The sequence below is a fragment of the Mastomys coucha genome, unplaced genomic scaffold, assembly GCF_008632895.1.
Source record: "Mastomys coucha isolate ucsf_1 unplaced genomic scaffold, UCSF_Mcou_1 pScaffold6, whole genome shotgun sequence".
NCBI lineage: Eukaryota > Metazoa > Chordata > Mammalia > Rodentia > Muridae > Mastomys > Mastomys coucha.
In genome coordinates this window covers 41001232-41017730 of record NW_022196912.1, presented here as the reverse complement: position 1 = coordinate 41017730, position 16499 = coordinate 41001232, and the positions used below count along the sequence as shown (strand labels likewise).

Genomic DNA, 16499 nt, shown 5'->3' with positions numbered 1-16499 from the left:
AAATATGATCATTGAGAAGGAAGTGAGAGACAAACCAGTCTGAATCCTGAATGAAGAAAATGTACTTTAAAAAATATAGTCCTAAGAGAGTGGAGTCATTTTGACTCAATTGTTTGCCGATTTCAGGGCTATGGAAGTCCCCAGCAAAGCCACAGGGGAATCCATCGGTCCATGAGACCTCTTCTCTTATGGACCGGCCAGCCAAACCCCTGCCCTGTGGGGACCAGCATCACTCAGGAGAGTTGGTGATGCTACCAAGCACAGTGGAAAGCACAACCTCCTGACTTTGATGACATGCATTACCGTGATGTCATTGAACTAACCAGAAGTCATAGCTGAGAGGAGGAAAGGGACAACGCTGGGCTCTTAACAAATGCTAGGTGACAGGTGCCATGACTTCAATGGAGGTAACACGGAGGATATGTGAGTTTCATATTCAATCATTTCTCTCTGCTCTGAAAACCCAAACATTAACATGAGAAGAACAGAAAGTAAAATTCATAGTGGCTAGGATGTGATGCTCGCCACACAGGCAGCCACTCACTTGTCACCTTGATGCTAAATGAAAGGACAAAAAGTCCAACCGCTTATAAATTGTTCGAGGTTTCTCAGACAAGATCCCTTCCCTGAGATTCTCAAATGGCAATGCTCGAATACTTTGGAGGGGACAGAAAGCACAATTGAAATGTGCGACTCTGTGATCTTTGATGCGTCTGGGGTTATTTGGAGAGCATTAAAATTTCCATCGCAGCTGTGTACTTCAGTCCTGGTGGCATTGGGGAAAACACTTGTCAAAGCCATATCTGGAGCCAAAACCGCCTGCATGAAAATAACTTTTTTCCTCTATTGTTAAGTAAAAATTCCATGAGAGAGAAAAAAAATCCTTGCATTGTGTCCAGCAGAAATACATCTTTCCACTGAAAATATTTCCCTAATGAGCTCGCCTGTCATGTTTACATTGAAAATGAGTAACAAAGACATGGAGGGCTCTCTCTCTCTCTCTCTCTCTCTCTCTCTCTCTCTCTCTCTCTCTCTCTCTTTCTCTCTCTCTTTCTCCCCTCCCTCTCATAAACTCATCTTCATCTTTTATTAAGAATGGAAGTAAGTTGGAGGGCTATCAGTTGCCCCTTGCCCCCTCCGGATGTTGAGAGCCCTTCAGAGACTACCCTACATCTGTATGACTATAGCCTTCTTCCCCCTTGATGCATCGTTCTCTTTAATGCATGGCTAAGGCAGCTCTGCCTCAGAACCGTGGCACGGGCTTCTGGCTATACACAATTGCAAAATCTGGCCCAACTGGCTGAAAGAAGTCTTTGCTAATTTATCTGCCCGTTTAGGTCTCAGCTGCAGTTCTCAGCTTTGATCATGGCCAAAGCCCATATCATTCTAACATCATGTGTGATCCTGAGGGTCTGGAGCAGGGGAGGCTGGGAGGACCAAGAAGCATCACAAAGGGGACAAGGAATGTGGCTGGGCCACCTGCTCCCCTCATTAGCATGAGATGAGATGCCACAGCTGATTGGCCCAGAAAGAAGTGGGGGTCTGGTGGCAACAGGGAGAGGAGGCTAGCGATGTTCCCAGGGGGACTCACATTGCCTCCCACCTGCTGCCTCTCATTAGCCTTTACTATGTACCAGCCGCTGGACTTGGCACTCAGAGGCAGAGCCAAGCCCCCAAAGACTTGGAGTTCAGTGGGAGACACGGAGAGAGCAATTTCACATAATGTCCGGCAGACTGACAACAGCCTGGTCTAAGGGGAGGAGAAAAAGAACCACAGGAGCAGAAAGGCAGGTTGCAGAGAGGTTCCCTTGGAAGTGTTCATTTGAAGGGAAAGTTGGAGGACAAAAAAAAAAAATGTATCTAAGACCTTGTTTTTCTTATTTGGATCCAAGTAGATACACAGAGTTCTCACCCTCTTAGAACTGCAAGACACAGGGAAGAGGTATGCACCGAATTACCTATTTATGCATCCCACACTAGGAGATGCTTCCAGAGAAACTGAAATCTTCAAGGAGCCTTCAAGGTGAGCAGGACTTCAACTTCCCAAGGTAGGAGGGGAGTGGTGATGGAAGTCTTGGGAGCTGGACCAGGTAACCGGGCCAGGTGCCTTTGGCAGCAAGCCTGAAGAGAGGAGGCAGGCAGCCTGCAGGCAGCACATCTGGAGCAGCATCTGGTGCCCCCTTAGGATAGATGGGTCACTTTGAGAGGCAGTTTCCTTGTTCTGCAAGTGTAACCACCTAGCAGGAGGGAAATCTACTCTAAGGAGAAACACTTGTGTCCTTCCCTTTAGCCATCAGACTACTGAAATCATAGTTCCAGAGGAACTGAACTCCCTTAGGAGTCTCACACTGGGGAAGGAAAAAGATCATCTGTGCCTGGTGTGAGCTAGTGGGGAAGCTTGTCTCCTAGAAAGAGATTTCATTCCATTCCATCACCTTGACCAGGTCTGGTTAATGACGTATACCTCTCTTACTTAAAGGATAAATTATACCAACCTTATTATAAGGATCCCAAAGATGGTGGGGGGGGGATCTTTAGACCTGTTTGTTCCTCTTTGCAAAGTAAACACCTTAAATATGCCTCCTTTCTCTGCTGAGACAGCATTTCTTGCTGTTTTTTTCTATGTGTGTCACAGTCCGCTTAAGCCAACAGTGGTTTCATACTCCTCCCAGAGTCTCCCCTCCCCTCAGTCAGATAATGAATTAACCTGGAAGGATGGGCCAAATGCCAATCATGACATATAAACAACACCAGCAGCAATGGGGACCTCTACACGCCAGCTTACTCTTCTCTTTGGGTTTTATTTCCCCAGGACTTCCTAGAACCCGCCACACGCTGGCTTATGAGGAGTGGCCAGGCTTGCCTTGTTGGGTTCCCTTTATTTTCCTGCCAGACTCACTTCCTCCTCAGGTTCATGAGGAGGGCTTTAGAGTTTGCCTTTCATTTAAATTTCTCCTGATGCTCAAGGACCACAATTGCTACAGAACAGTCTGGATTAACAGGGAAAAAGCAACCAATATCCACTAGGAATCTGTGAGTGCTGGCAGTGGGAACAGCCAGGGAAGGTTCACTGGGCAGTGAATGAAAAAAGGAGCTGGGGAGACGAAGGCTGAAGAGCTCCTCCACCCCAGGCACCCAGAGAGCTAGGTAATGAGATCTTTCTAACATGATATGGAGAAATAGCATCATAAAGCTGCAATAGACAGCAATCTAAAGTAACAAGCCTACTATGACTTTACGGTGACACAGTGCATGTCCAAGAAGATGGATCATGTTCCAGAGTCCCTGAGAGGTCAGTAGATGTGGTTTTTGGCCCTTCCCTCCAAAGGCATCTACATCCTAAACAGATGCCCACATCAGACCAGGTGATGTGTGGGAGACCCTGGGACAACCTCGATGAGGTTCCTGGCTTCAGGGGATCTAGAAATAAATACTGTATGGAAGATTTTTTTTTCCATTGGCAGACAGGGCAGGTGCATCCCAAAGGCATAAGGGATACCTCTGTCACCTGGTTAGGTCCTGCAAGCCCAGAGACTAATTAGTGATCTGGTTAGACTGGGCATGAGGGCAGGCCAAAGGGCCTCTGGAATACATCCAAACCTCAAGTATTATCACACCCTTCAACACGCTCTTTAGAAAAAAAAAAAGTTTTAGCCAAAGGCTCATGCCACTTTTAGCTTTTATCCCAGCACTCTGGAGGCTAAGGCAGGCATATTCTTACATTCAAGGCCAGCTAGAATGACACAGTGAGACCCTAAATTGAGATGCTATCTCATAACAAAAAGCACAACAACAAGAACAAAAAGAAAACATCTATATGGAAGGGGACAAAGTGTAAAATTAATAAAGCATACTTCCTACTCAAGCTTGTAGCCAAAACTCGAGAGGAAACAGAAAACAGGTGTATATGTGTGTGTGCGCGCATGAGTAAACACATATACATACTCATATGCACATATACGCATATACACTGTATACACACACACACACACACACACACATTAGAGTTCTCTATAGGGACAGAATAAGACTGTAGATTGGCTTACATGAAGTGGTCTGGGTTGTCCTAACAATAGCTGCCTACACACTGGGGAAGAAGCTAAGAACTCAGTAGCTGTTCGGTCAACAAGACTGGATGACTTAGCTGTCCCAACCTGGGCTAGAGGCCTGGCAGATTCCTGAAGAGCCCCTTGCCTTCAGTCTGCCTTGGAAGGCAGTGGATTTGGGTTCTGAGATCAAATGAAGAAATGTAGCTGCTGCTGCAGTGGCAGTGGTGGCAGCAACAGCAGTGACAGGGTAGATAAACTCACCAGCAAGATATTATAGGAATGAGGCAAAACCCAGAACTTCCCCCAGGGGATCTCTTTTTTATCTAAGCTAGCAATGAGAGGTGCCACCCATACTTAGGATGGATCATTCACTTCAGATAGCCTGATCCCTAAAAGCCCTCCCAGAAGTTTGTCTCTTAGTTGATTTTAGATCCAGTCACGTGGACTACCAAGGTTAACCATCACTACTATACATGTATGGGTATATGTGTACATGTATCTGTGTGTATATGTACACACATGTGTGTACATCTATTTGCATGTGTGTGTACATATGTGTGTATATGTATATGTGTATATGTATGTGTATGTGCATGTGAACATATATGTGTCAGAGGTTAAAGCTTTGGTCACTCTACCATAGAGACTTTGGAGTTAATAGGATGCTTCCTCTCCCAGGACCAGCAGTAAGGTGCGCCTTCAAGGATGCAGAGCTACCACTGTTTGGAGAAACTGAGAGAAAAATCTCAGCTTTTCAGAACATTTGTGAGCAGAGGCATGAGGGGTAGGCCCTAAGTAGAGGACCAGGTAAAGCATGGTCCAATCCAGGCTACATGTGAGAACAGAAGTTGTTGCTAATAACATCTGGGCAGTGGGGCACAAATCACACTGCCAGGCTCTAGGTGAATGAGTCACCTCGTGATGGGGAAGCAGATGCCCATGGGAAGAGAAGTCCAGCAGTTTCAAATGCCAAGGCTTACTTTTTCAGATATCACCTTCCCTGGACTTCGTTGACTTCTGACTTTTCCCAATCCACATCACATGAGCTCTGTCATTGGTTGGCTTGCTTGTTTGATATAGGGTCTCCTGTAGTCCAGATGAGGCTCAAGCTATATGAGGCTGGCCTTGAACTCCTAATCCTCCTGCCTTTTGCATTCTGAGTGCTTCCTAGTAGTCAGATTACAAGTGTGTGCCCCCACCCACCCAGTTCCTCACACAGGCATCTGCTATCAGCAAAAGCAGGCAATGAAAATGGGAAGGACCATCAGAGAAATGGGCCAGAACCCTTGTGAAACTCTTTCAACATGCTCTTTCAACTCTGCAAAGCAGGAAACATTCAGCAAGTGGCATGCTCCCTGCCCTTGGGGACTCAAAAGAACCTCAGGCATAGGACCTTCCACACCCCACTTTCCTCCCTTGAAATAGAAGCCAGAGAGGTGAAGCCCAAAGGACAAAAGTCATCTATAGCCCAACGGTGGCTTCTGAAGGAGCTGAGAAGGAGGACCTAATGCATCAGCTCTGCCAGGAAATGTCACTAGGGTCTCCAGAACTTCCATGGTGTATTGATCACCTCAAGGTCACCACTGAGAAGAGCATCCTTCAAGCCTAGGCCCACTTCAGATAAAAGGTCCCTGAGGAATCTGAAGCCAATGTAGCTAGCATTTAAAAACAAACAAATTTGATAAGCAGCACCAAAGGAAAAGGCTTCTTGCAGCCACTTCTCTTCTGGTTTTTTGGTTGGTTGGTTGGTTGGTTGGTTGGTTGGTTGGTTGGTTGGTTGGTTGGTTGGTTTGGGTTTTTTTTCCCCCAGATTTTTTCTCTTCCTGTATCTTTCAGCAGCAAAGAAAATGTAGACATCCCTGAAACACTGATCTAGCTGAAATGGCATCCTCAGATTCCATCTCAGAGAAGGTTGCTGAGAACAGACAGGCTCGCCCACTTTCAGAATGAGCATCTAGAAGTGTGGCCACTGAAGAAGAGATGTCTCCAATACTATTTTTCACTCGCCACCCCCACAAAGTCTATTAGTCCCCCAAAAGATTGCCTCTTCCGCTTCTGCTTACCCACAAATAGTTCGTGTTTGACGGGAACAAGAAAGGAAAGGAGGGCAGCAAGGCATCGCCATGGGATGCACTAATTTGGAGTATTTCACACTAAGCTGAAGTTCAGCTTTACGCAGAAAACCTTTTTCCTGATGTAGCAATTTAAACTGGGTCTTTGTTACTGTAACCAACACCATGGCCAAAAAATAGCCTGGGAAGGAAAGGGTTTATTCAAGTTTACAGTTGATAATAATCCATCAAGGGAAACTAAGGTAGGAACCTAGAAACCAGAATGGAAGCAGGCACCTGCTTACTGACTCACTCTCTATGGCTCCCAGGGATGGCACTGCCCATGATGGGCTAAACCCTCCTGTACTGTTGAAATAAATTAATTTTAATTAAATTAAAATCAAATTTAATTTAAAATGTTTAATTAATTAAAGAAATGCCCCTTGGGCATGCGAAAAGGCCAATCTGATGGCAGCGACTCCTCAGTTGAGGTTCCCTCTTCCCAGACTCTAGATTGTATCAAGTTGACAAAACAAAGCAGCACAGCAGGGGAGCACCCAAGTATACCGGGAGTGCTGCTTCCACACACCCCAGGAACTCACTCACAGACAATCAGTACAGGAAATAGCCAAATACACAGCAACGCTAGCTCCCTAAAGGCACAGCTTCTGGCTTGGTTGTGTTCCTCGCGCACTCATTCAAACAGTCTACGATTCATTTACATAGGTGCTTCCCTGGGTTATCTCAAAGGAGAGCCACCTCGCTCTACTTGAAATTGAAAGAATATGTGTCTAAGAAGCATTAATAATTTAATTTTAAAGTGTTTTCTGTGAGCGCTCAATAAAGAGTGTGGCTGGAGCTACTACCTCGGCAGGAACTGAACAACTTCCCATCCGTCCATGCCTCATCCCACAGGAGATTCGAGAGGGAGGCAGGGAGGTAAGGCCTCCACAAGGACCAGAGTGTGCTGTGGTTTGGTGGATGTGAGGAGCTAGGTTCTCTAAGAAATGATATGACACAAGGTCTTTGCCTCAGAAAGCAGAAGAATGCCTCTATCTCTAGTAAGTAAATCAACTTGTTATTATGCAAATAAGATATTAACAAAATGGTGATCTGGGTCCCCTTCTGCCCCTCTGTCTCCTAAGTTATGAGCAAACCTCTACACCTTCCTATGCCTCATCCATTTCATTTCTAAGGTTCGAGCTATTTCCTAATCTTGAATAAGTCCTAACTTTCCCCATTCTGACTCAAGTTGATTCTGACCTATGTGACCACAAAATATGTCCTTGAAAATGTCTCACCCTGCCAGCATGTGCTCGGGGTTAATAACTGGAGTTGACATGTAGGGAGCTGGCTTGTCTGTGGGGAGCTGGCTTGTTTGTGGTATGTGGTGTTACCACCAACAAGAGATGACCAGTCTCACTCACTCACCACCCTGCCCTTCCTCAGAGCCTCAAAAACACAAAAGACCTAAAAGCAAGCAGAAACAGGGGCCTGATAGCCACCAAATGTACATAGTGTCCACTGTTTCTCCAACAAGACCTTGCTCAATCAACGAATGGGTCAGCCACATCCTGGACTCACTTCAGAGATGAGAAGGCAGAGTGGGGACATGGGGAAAGACCAGATAGATACCCATGTATGGGAAGAGACATAGGCTTCACACCATCAAATATGGCTTTGATTTCTGGATTTCCTAACTGCTGGCCATAGGACTTGGGAGAGGGAGTGTCAACCTTCTATGTCTTGGTTATTCAGATATAAAAGTAATAATAATAATGATAGTAATAATAATAATAGCATCTATCCCACTGGGATGTTTGTATGTGAGGATAAAGATTGTGTGATGAGTCCCCAGAGCCTAGCACCTAGCACACTATGTGGATATGTTATATCATCTCTTTTTATCTAAATCTATATTTAATCAATTACCAATTCTTGGAAGCAGATACCACTCCTAATTCATTACCCATGGGAGGGGGGGCTTACCGAGTGCTAATGAATCCCTGTTGTTAAATTCATACTCGAGTCCAACTTGCTGTCATCTGGGAAGGATTCTAATGATTGCAAGACACTGGTGGAGAAAAACATGAGGTGTTCTTTCTCTTTCCATGCCAGGATTTCTGGGGTTGCTCCCATACATCTGCTTACTTCTTGTGAAAACAACGGCTGGCTAACACGGGAAGAGGCTTGGAGATTAGCCTGGACAGTTGCCACAATGCATGTGCATAGGGATACCCAAGGAAGCTATGGGGCTAGAGAGCGACAGGCAGGGGCAGTGCTCTGCCAAAGTAAACCATCGACTGACACTCAGGCATCCTTTGAGGGCTTTACACTTCAACACCACACTGACCAGATATCTGGGCAGCGTAAAGGCAGAGGGTGGTTCTGCACACACATGAGCTCAAAACTCAATTCTGACTTAAAACAGAAAGATAATTGGAGTCTTAGTCAAATCCTTAGTTGGTATAGCTGGGAAATTGTTTGAAGCACCCACCTAAATCCATGTGGGACAGTATTGCTAAAGCCCTCAAAGAGAAGACATAAGTATGCCTGCCCCTCTTTTTAGTCCCAATGATAAACTAAGGTGCAGTTCTGTTAAGTTTATTCTGGGAAACCAATAATATCATTAGGCTTCCTTATAGAGCAGTGGGTGAGGGGTTACAGCACAGGTGACCTAAAGCAGCCACATTGGAAGGTCTGAATCCAGCATGGATAATGACCACCCCATGGCTGTACAGATGAGGCCTCCTCCCCTGGTCTTTCTAATCTGTATACTCTAAACCTTCCCAGAGACCTGGAGGTCAAGTGCAATCAAGGCAGAATTGCATACAACTAGTTGGGAGAGGTTGCTAGATACTCAAGTAACAGTTCCATGACTCCAACAACTCCTTCTATGAGGGAATGTTGACTAATCCCGCTATGGCAATCTTTTGTAACAACTCCAGCTGAATTCTAGAAGGTGGTGACTTGGAGGATAGTCTCATACAACAGAAAGAAACACAATAAAAAAATTTTCCCCCATTAAAGGCATCTTCTGCCAAGTTGCCTGAGTGTGAAGAAGTTGTAAAGTGTCATGAAGAATATATGGGTGTTGAGATATACAGGTATTAGCAGAGGAGAGGCATTGATGGAAAAATGCTATGAAGTGAGCCAGTGTTGTGATAGAAGCTTCTACAACGTGGGTAGGAATCAGGAAGAAATATCTAGTTCAAGTCCGTCAATGGGCTGTACAAATAGTGGGAAGCAACAAGAGTCCTACATAGATATTATACTTATGAACCACAACTATAATCATCATGATCCAATAATTCCTAAAGGGTGTAATAGTGGTATGCATACTTTGGCAGTAACCAACAATTCTCTAAGTATACTTGAAGCCCGCTCAACAAGAACGACATCATGCCTGGTACTGGAAACCTAGACTATCTGGGGCTAGTAAAGTGTTGGATCTTGGAGGAGAACCTACAACTGCCATTCACTAACCCAGCATCATCATCCCTAACTACATTCTAAATATTTATCCTTATACCAACAGATGAGTACGTTCTTCACCCCTCATCAAGGCAACTTCTATCTGCAACATAGAGAGCATTACAGAAAACACCAGCCAATCGAAATGCAAAGGAGTGAAGCCCCGTCTCAACTGATACATCTGCAAAACAACTTCCACTCCTAAGGCTCATTGTGGAAGAGGAATCACAAAGATTGTAAGAGGCAGAGGAACAGGGAGTTTCCCGTGAGACCATGTCTCCTTGAAAGATCTGAAACTAAACCCATGAAGTCTCACAAAAGTGGCTGTCTAAACTACAGACAACCAAGGAATGCTGAGAGCAGGACAAATAGTCTTCCCCAGGGAAGAGCACACCAGTTGGGTATCCAATACCAAGTGGTCAGCCCTAAAACCATGTACATACAAGTAACATTGTACAGACTGAGCAGGTTGGGTTTTTTATATAGGAATATACATACCCACATACACACATAATACGTAACAACAATTAAAGCACAAGAGGCCATGAACATGAAAGAGAGCAAAAGGGTGCATGGGAGGACTTGGGATGAGGACAGGGAAGTGGGAAATGATGCAATTAATTGAAAAGGAGAGAGAGATCAAATAAAACTTTAAAGCTGGGCCAGCAAGATGCGATGTCTCAATCTGCAAAGGTGCTTGCCATGTAAGCCTAGCAACCTGAGTTTGGTCCCCAGGAGCCCATGAAGGTGGAAGGAGAGAACTGACTCCACCCAGTTGTTCTTTGACTTCTAGGCATGCCCCATGGCACTCTTGCCCACAAACCCACATTATCCATCCTTAGTACGGTGTATACAGATACACACCACACTAATACTAACCTGAAATTCAAGCTTGCTCAAAAACACACTTGGCAGTCATTGGTTCTTCAACTTGGGGAATCCAGAATTGAGCAAATGTTTGTGAAAATAAGGGTTTTCTTCCCATGAAGAGGGGAACTGCAAAGGGGCAGGTTCCCGTGTGAACACGCTTCTTTCCACAGACTGTTTCTGTCATCTTTGTAGCCCCTTCCAAATACACCTTATTGTCATCAGCAGTTAAGAAAACAGAGACCAAAGAATTTGAAATTTTAATTGAAAATACCAAGCTTAAAAAGAGAACAAAGCTTGATTGTAAGCCACACAGGCTGGGGAGATGGCTCAGTGGGTAAGACCTAGCTACACAAATACAAAATATGGAGTTCATATATCCAGCACCCACATAAATGTCTGGTGTGTGATGGCCTCCCTATAATCCCAGCTTTAGAAGAGGATCTCCAGAGAAAGCTGACTAAGACTAGCCAGGAGGTGAGCTCTGGGTTTGATTGAGTGACCCCCACCACAGTGAATAAGGTGAGAGAGTTGTAAAGGATGAGTCCCAATGTCAACCTCCACATGCATGTATACATACATGTATATGTACCTGCAGACACATAAAAATAGGCACACACACAAATGAAAATGGGAAACAATCCTACATACTTTCTGAATCCAAAACCTGCATCCATCTTTGGCTTGGCATATACCAAATAGTTCCATTTTTTTTTTATCTGCAGAACTATTTGTTATTCTCATTGGCCTACCTATACCTAGGAAAACCTAAAACAGCCATGCCCACAAACACTCAGATACCAGCTACCCAGCAAGAGTTCTCAGAGGCAGTGAGGGGCAGGGGCTATGGTTCTTATGGAAAAATAAATCAGTGAGTCCAAGAAAACTCAAGACCCCAACTTCTACAGCAGGGACATCTATAGCAGGATTAAAACCCTCTTAACTGAAATCAACAACCACTCACAAAATTGCTCCGGCTAGGATGGTAACACAACCAAGATGAAATTTAAAGAGGAACTGACAATCTCAGTAATCAAGAAAAGTGTCATTTAAAAGCTAAGGCTTTAATGTAAAAACCCCAAGAAGAAGAAACTATCAGCCTTTCCATAAGGACTAACACAGATCACCATTTACTTCTTTGGTAAGCCAGTGTTATGACCCAGGGTTTTTGATCAGCATGGTTCCCAGGCCCCTGTGGCCTTTGTGTCCATTCTAGATATCTTTGACAGCAGTGACAGTGGTGACAATGGACAATGCTGGATTTCATAGCTACTTGTGTTTATGGTAGAATTTCTGTTCTTTTTCTCCCCTTTGAGTTAAGATATGACAAGCAGTATTCACGGGTTCTTCCTCTTGCCTTGAACTTCAGCATGTGGTTCCACCCTCCACCCCATATCACTTTGCTATTGCAGAAAGGAGACCAGAAATGGAGCCATGAGAAGATTAGATAGCATTAGTGACTTCACAGCTTCCTGTGGGTTAACCCCTTCCATGCTTACTCAACACACAGCTATTAGCTACAGCACACTTTGCAAATGGCCCTGTCTTTTCGGAGACACTGTGATTTTTTTTTTTTAATGACCTTAACAATGTTGAAATGACCTTGTTAGCCTCACAGGATCTCCTGCATGGAGCAGGGAACAGCTCAGACATGAAACTTGTTCTTTATTAACAGGGATATTAATAATTACTTTGACAACAGTAGAGAGGTTGGAAGGCTAGAGGCCAGGTACAGGACAATGAAAACCAGACTAGAGTCATTTGCATTTAAAAGGTTGCAATAGCAATTAGCACCTCATTAATATGACATAAATGCAAATTTACACAGTTCCCTCTTGACCTCCAATTCTTTCCACCCAACCATGGAAAGCAGTGTATTAGGAAATACCACTAAGATGCCTGTGCAGGGCAGACAGGGAACAATTCCACAGTCCCAGCCTCTTTGAAGAGGTCTAGATAAGAATCCTCACTCAGAGCTTGAGTGGCCACTTAACAGAGACTGGACAGTGCTGTCAGATGAAAGGGACTATGGGAATTCCACAATCACAGAGGGCTGTGTTCAGTGAGGAGACTGGCTGACTGTTGCTCATGACAGGTGGTGACAGAACACAGAGACACCAAGGTGGCCCTCAGAAGGGTTGCCTCCGTGCTGAGAGAGCAGAGGCTGGCAGAGAACGGCACAACGGAGGGGGTTTTTTTCCATTGAAAACCTGCAGCTGATGATCAAAGCAATCACCTTAAATAATTGATTTTCTTACACCAGTATGAAAAAAAAGAAAAAGAAACTGTGAACAGTGGAAGATATAATCACAGCACTAGGAATGAGAGGTGCTTGGAGAGATGAGGGCTGGATACCCAAGGGTGTGATTAGGGTACCCTACATCAAAGGGCAGTGTCCTAAAATAGCTCACCCTGAAAATGCTTCACACGATCCATTGTAAATAGCACCACTGATAAGAATACTTCAAAAGAGCATCTTTCTGCCTCTTAGATTTATCACTACCCCCTCGTGGGGGGAGGGTAAGGGGACAAAATAGTAGAAGGAGTATGGGATAACTGGAGACAGAGTGACTTCCCATAGGTACAATATCACACTACTTCGGTTACCTGTTAAAATATGATAAGCACACACACACAATACACTCACAAACACAAACCTAACACACACAGTAGATGCACAAGCACATACAAATGTCCTTTCAAGCAAACATGTAAACACATTCATACATACTTATAAATATACAAAATATAATAAAAAGCACACAAACACACAGAGAAATCTACTCACATACATACATTCATACTCACAAATATACACTCCCACATGCACATACATCCTCACAAACATACAAATACACAGAGCCTGTAATAGAATATGACCCTCTCAACAGTCCTGGGTATTCCCCCCCATGTCAGTGTGGTAAGGTTTTATGGCACACAGTCTAGAGAGACGGGGGCCATAGGTTCAAAGCCCAGATTCTATGTAGTATCTCTTCAATTGCATAGTGCTCGATGATGAAAGTCAAACCCAAAGAGCTTCAAAGGGAATGTTGGGCCCTTGTGTGTTCAGACACTGCAGGGCATCGTGGATGATCGTGAACAAATGCCCACCTCCAAGAATGCCTCACGGGGAATGAGACAGATATATCGCAGCAGGCTTTCACCATGATTGCCAGGATAAAAAGAATCAAGCAGAGAGCTGAGGCCTCCCAAGGATGAGAACATTTCAACAGCACCAAGGGGAAATAGACATCCTACCCTGGAAGAAGAGAGCAGAGTGAACAGAGTCACTAAGCTGTGTGGTCAAAACACAGGTCAGGCAGTGGTGAAAAGAACCAGGGTGAAAACGAAAAAGGAAGTGGGGCCTGGTCCTAAGATGAGTCAGAGCCAGACCTTGGTGTTCAATAGGATGGACCCCAGGATGTCTCCACAGGTGGTGGATCAGATCTGAAAACCCCATGATCACATGCTTCCACTGTGAGAATGCTGTTCCATCGATGGCCTGATGATCTGTTTCACCACTCTGTCCCCTGTGTCTGCCTCGAGGGATCCACACAGCTCTGTCTTCTTGGGCACTGAACAGGGAAACAAAAAGGAGTGATGCCAGACATTAGAAACACAGGGGAGCCAGGAGAATGGCCAGATATATCACAGAGGACTCCATGACTGGAAGCTCCAGAAAAGTCCCCACAGAGGACCCTGCTGGAGAGCAGAGTCACCCATCTCACAAGAGCTAAATTCCTCCACACCCTGACATAGGCATGTGAGCAAGGAGCATCCCAAGCCAAAATGTGTGCATTTCAGTCTGCTGTGTGCTTTATTAGGAACCGTTTGGCTTTATACACTCAGAGCTACAGGCATAGAAAGGTAGATTCCCAGATGTGTGTTTGTGTGTGCAGAATTCACTTCTTACCTCACTTGGTGACTATGATTTTCTTTCTTCTTCACAAGGGGTCTCTGGGATCCTAGGAGCTCTGCAGGTCAGTGCACTAGGAGCAGTCCTTCACTGCTTTTGCTATCAGAGCCCTGGCAGTAGAAGGAACTTGATGAAGATGTAACATCTACTGGGAGCAGGGTAGATTAACCTCCTAAGCATTGTAGACATCCTTTGACAAAGCAAGTTACACAAGACAATAATATCCTGGAGGATACTGTATAAGGTCACCAGGAGGAACAGATATCTAGAGAGACTGATGATAACCACAGAGCTCAGAGAAGGAGACTTGAGGCTCAGGGACTTAGCTGTTATTCAAATTATAAGCTACGGGGTGGAAATATGGCTCAGCAGGTAATAACTCTCTGTTCAAACATGAGGACCTAGGTTTGAATCCCAACATCCAAGTAAAAATCATGTGCAGCCAAGTGTGACTGTACATGATTGGAAGGCAGAAATAGGAATCCCAGAAGCTTGCTAATCAGACAGTAATTAAAACAGGAGATTCAGGTTCTGTGAGAGACCCTGTCTTGAGGTAATAAGGTAGAAAGCACTAGAACAGGACACTCATGTGTCTCCATGCACAGCAGAGTATACATGTGCCTGCACATGCATGTATACAAACAAAAGTACACCATCACACTCAAACATGCACACACACACACAGAGACACATGTACCACATTTGCAGGTCATATCTCCATTTCCTCAAGAGATTTCTTCCCCTCCACATTTAAAAACATATTTAAATTAAATATAATTGAATCACATTCTTGTTTCCCTTTTGTACCACTGCTCCTCCCATAGAGCCCCCCTTCAATACCTACAATATCTTTTTTGTCATGTTCCTTAAAATTAAAAAATATTATAACAATAAAAATAAGTATTATAAAAGTTGTTTGATATAAAACAACAATCAATTTAACAGTCTTATGTAGGTACTCATCTACAGCAATAGTGAAAATACATTTTTCTCAATATAAATTTTAAATAACTCCAAACATATTAACTGTATACTTAAAAATAATACATCACTACTAGTATTTTCTTAAATGAACATGAATACATAAAGTCTTTTTGTTGGTTTTGTATTTAGTAGAGTTTAAAATCTTGGCTCTTACTGTGATACAAGCCCAAAATAAGAACAATTTTTAGACATTGGATTTCATTGTAATAAGGCTGTAATTCAATGACCCTCACATCACCAAAGGATTTTACCTCCATCGTAGCTAAGCTGAGAGTTGATAGTTCTACTGCACCAAGAAATGAATTGTAAGCTCGATTTTTGGATACAGACTTCCTGCTAATGGTCAAAGCTATTTGACTTGAGTGAGTGACTTCATTCTCAGCCCACAGAGAACAGGTTACATTCATTTAAGAAATGGTGTATGGATTAAGATGGTATACCCATAAAGTCATTCACCAACTGTTTCAAAGAACAATGGTTCTGCTTGGAGGGTGGCACAGACATTAGGTGAGGGTAAGAATTTGGTTCATTAGCTGTAATAATTTGGGAAAGCATTGATCTCAGAGAAAGAGTAACTTATAAAGTCCTCTTCTTCAAACTTGATACAAGAGTTACAAATGTCAAGCAAAGCATTCAGTCTTACTTTGTTGTTCTCTTACAAGCCACCTCCCTAGTTAATCGTCTATGTTTCTTTTGGGTATATAAATACTTTTGAAATATATAAGCTGTTCTGAAAACCATATTATAGTGTAGACATGAAATAAACAATACTACTAATAGAGAGGCTGAGATAGGAGAAGCAAGATTTCAAGACCCTTATGTTGTACACAGCCAGACACTGTCACGAACAAACAAGCTGAAAGTGTATATAGATTGTACAATGTTGGACCTATCTCTCCAAATACCAAATTAGAGAGATCATTGGATAACAATCAACAAATTTCTAATTCCTCATATTTTTGAATTTCAATCAATTAGGATATGTTGGTAATATTAATTGTCATATTAAGATATTAAGAAAAAGTAATTGTCACTTCCTGTTGTTTTTGTTGTAAAAGGTGGAATTAGGTTTGTGTAGATTTGTTAAAAAATTACCTTCTTGCTTCTTCTAGGGTGTAGTTTTGCTCCTTATGTTGACGTTTTCCATCTATTATCCTT

The 16499-nt window shown here is 43.6% G+C and overlaps 1 long non-coding RNA gene across 1 annotated transcript in view; it reads right to left on the bottom strand.

Moving 5' to 3' along the window:
• The window catches only part of LOC116079585, a 19870-nt gene extending 5047 nt beyond the window's left edge, over positions 1–14823 (bottom strand). The window contains exons 1-2 of the long non-coding RNA XR_004114048.1: positions 14355–14823; positions 13835–14016 (exon numbers count right to left, since the gene is read on the bottom strand). This is a non-coding gene — a long non-coding RNA (uncharacterized LOC116079585). The remainder of the gene's footprint in view (positions 1–13834; positions 14017–14354) is intronic.
• Positions 14824–16499: the final 1676 nt, after the last annotated feature.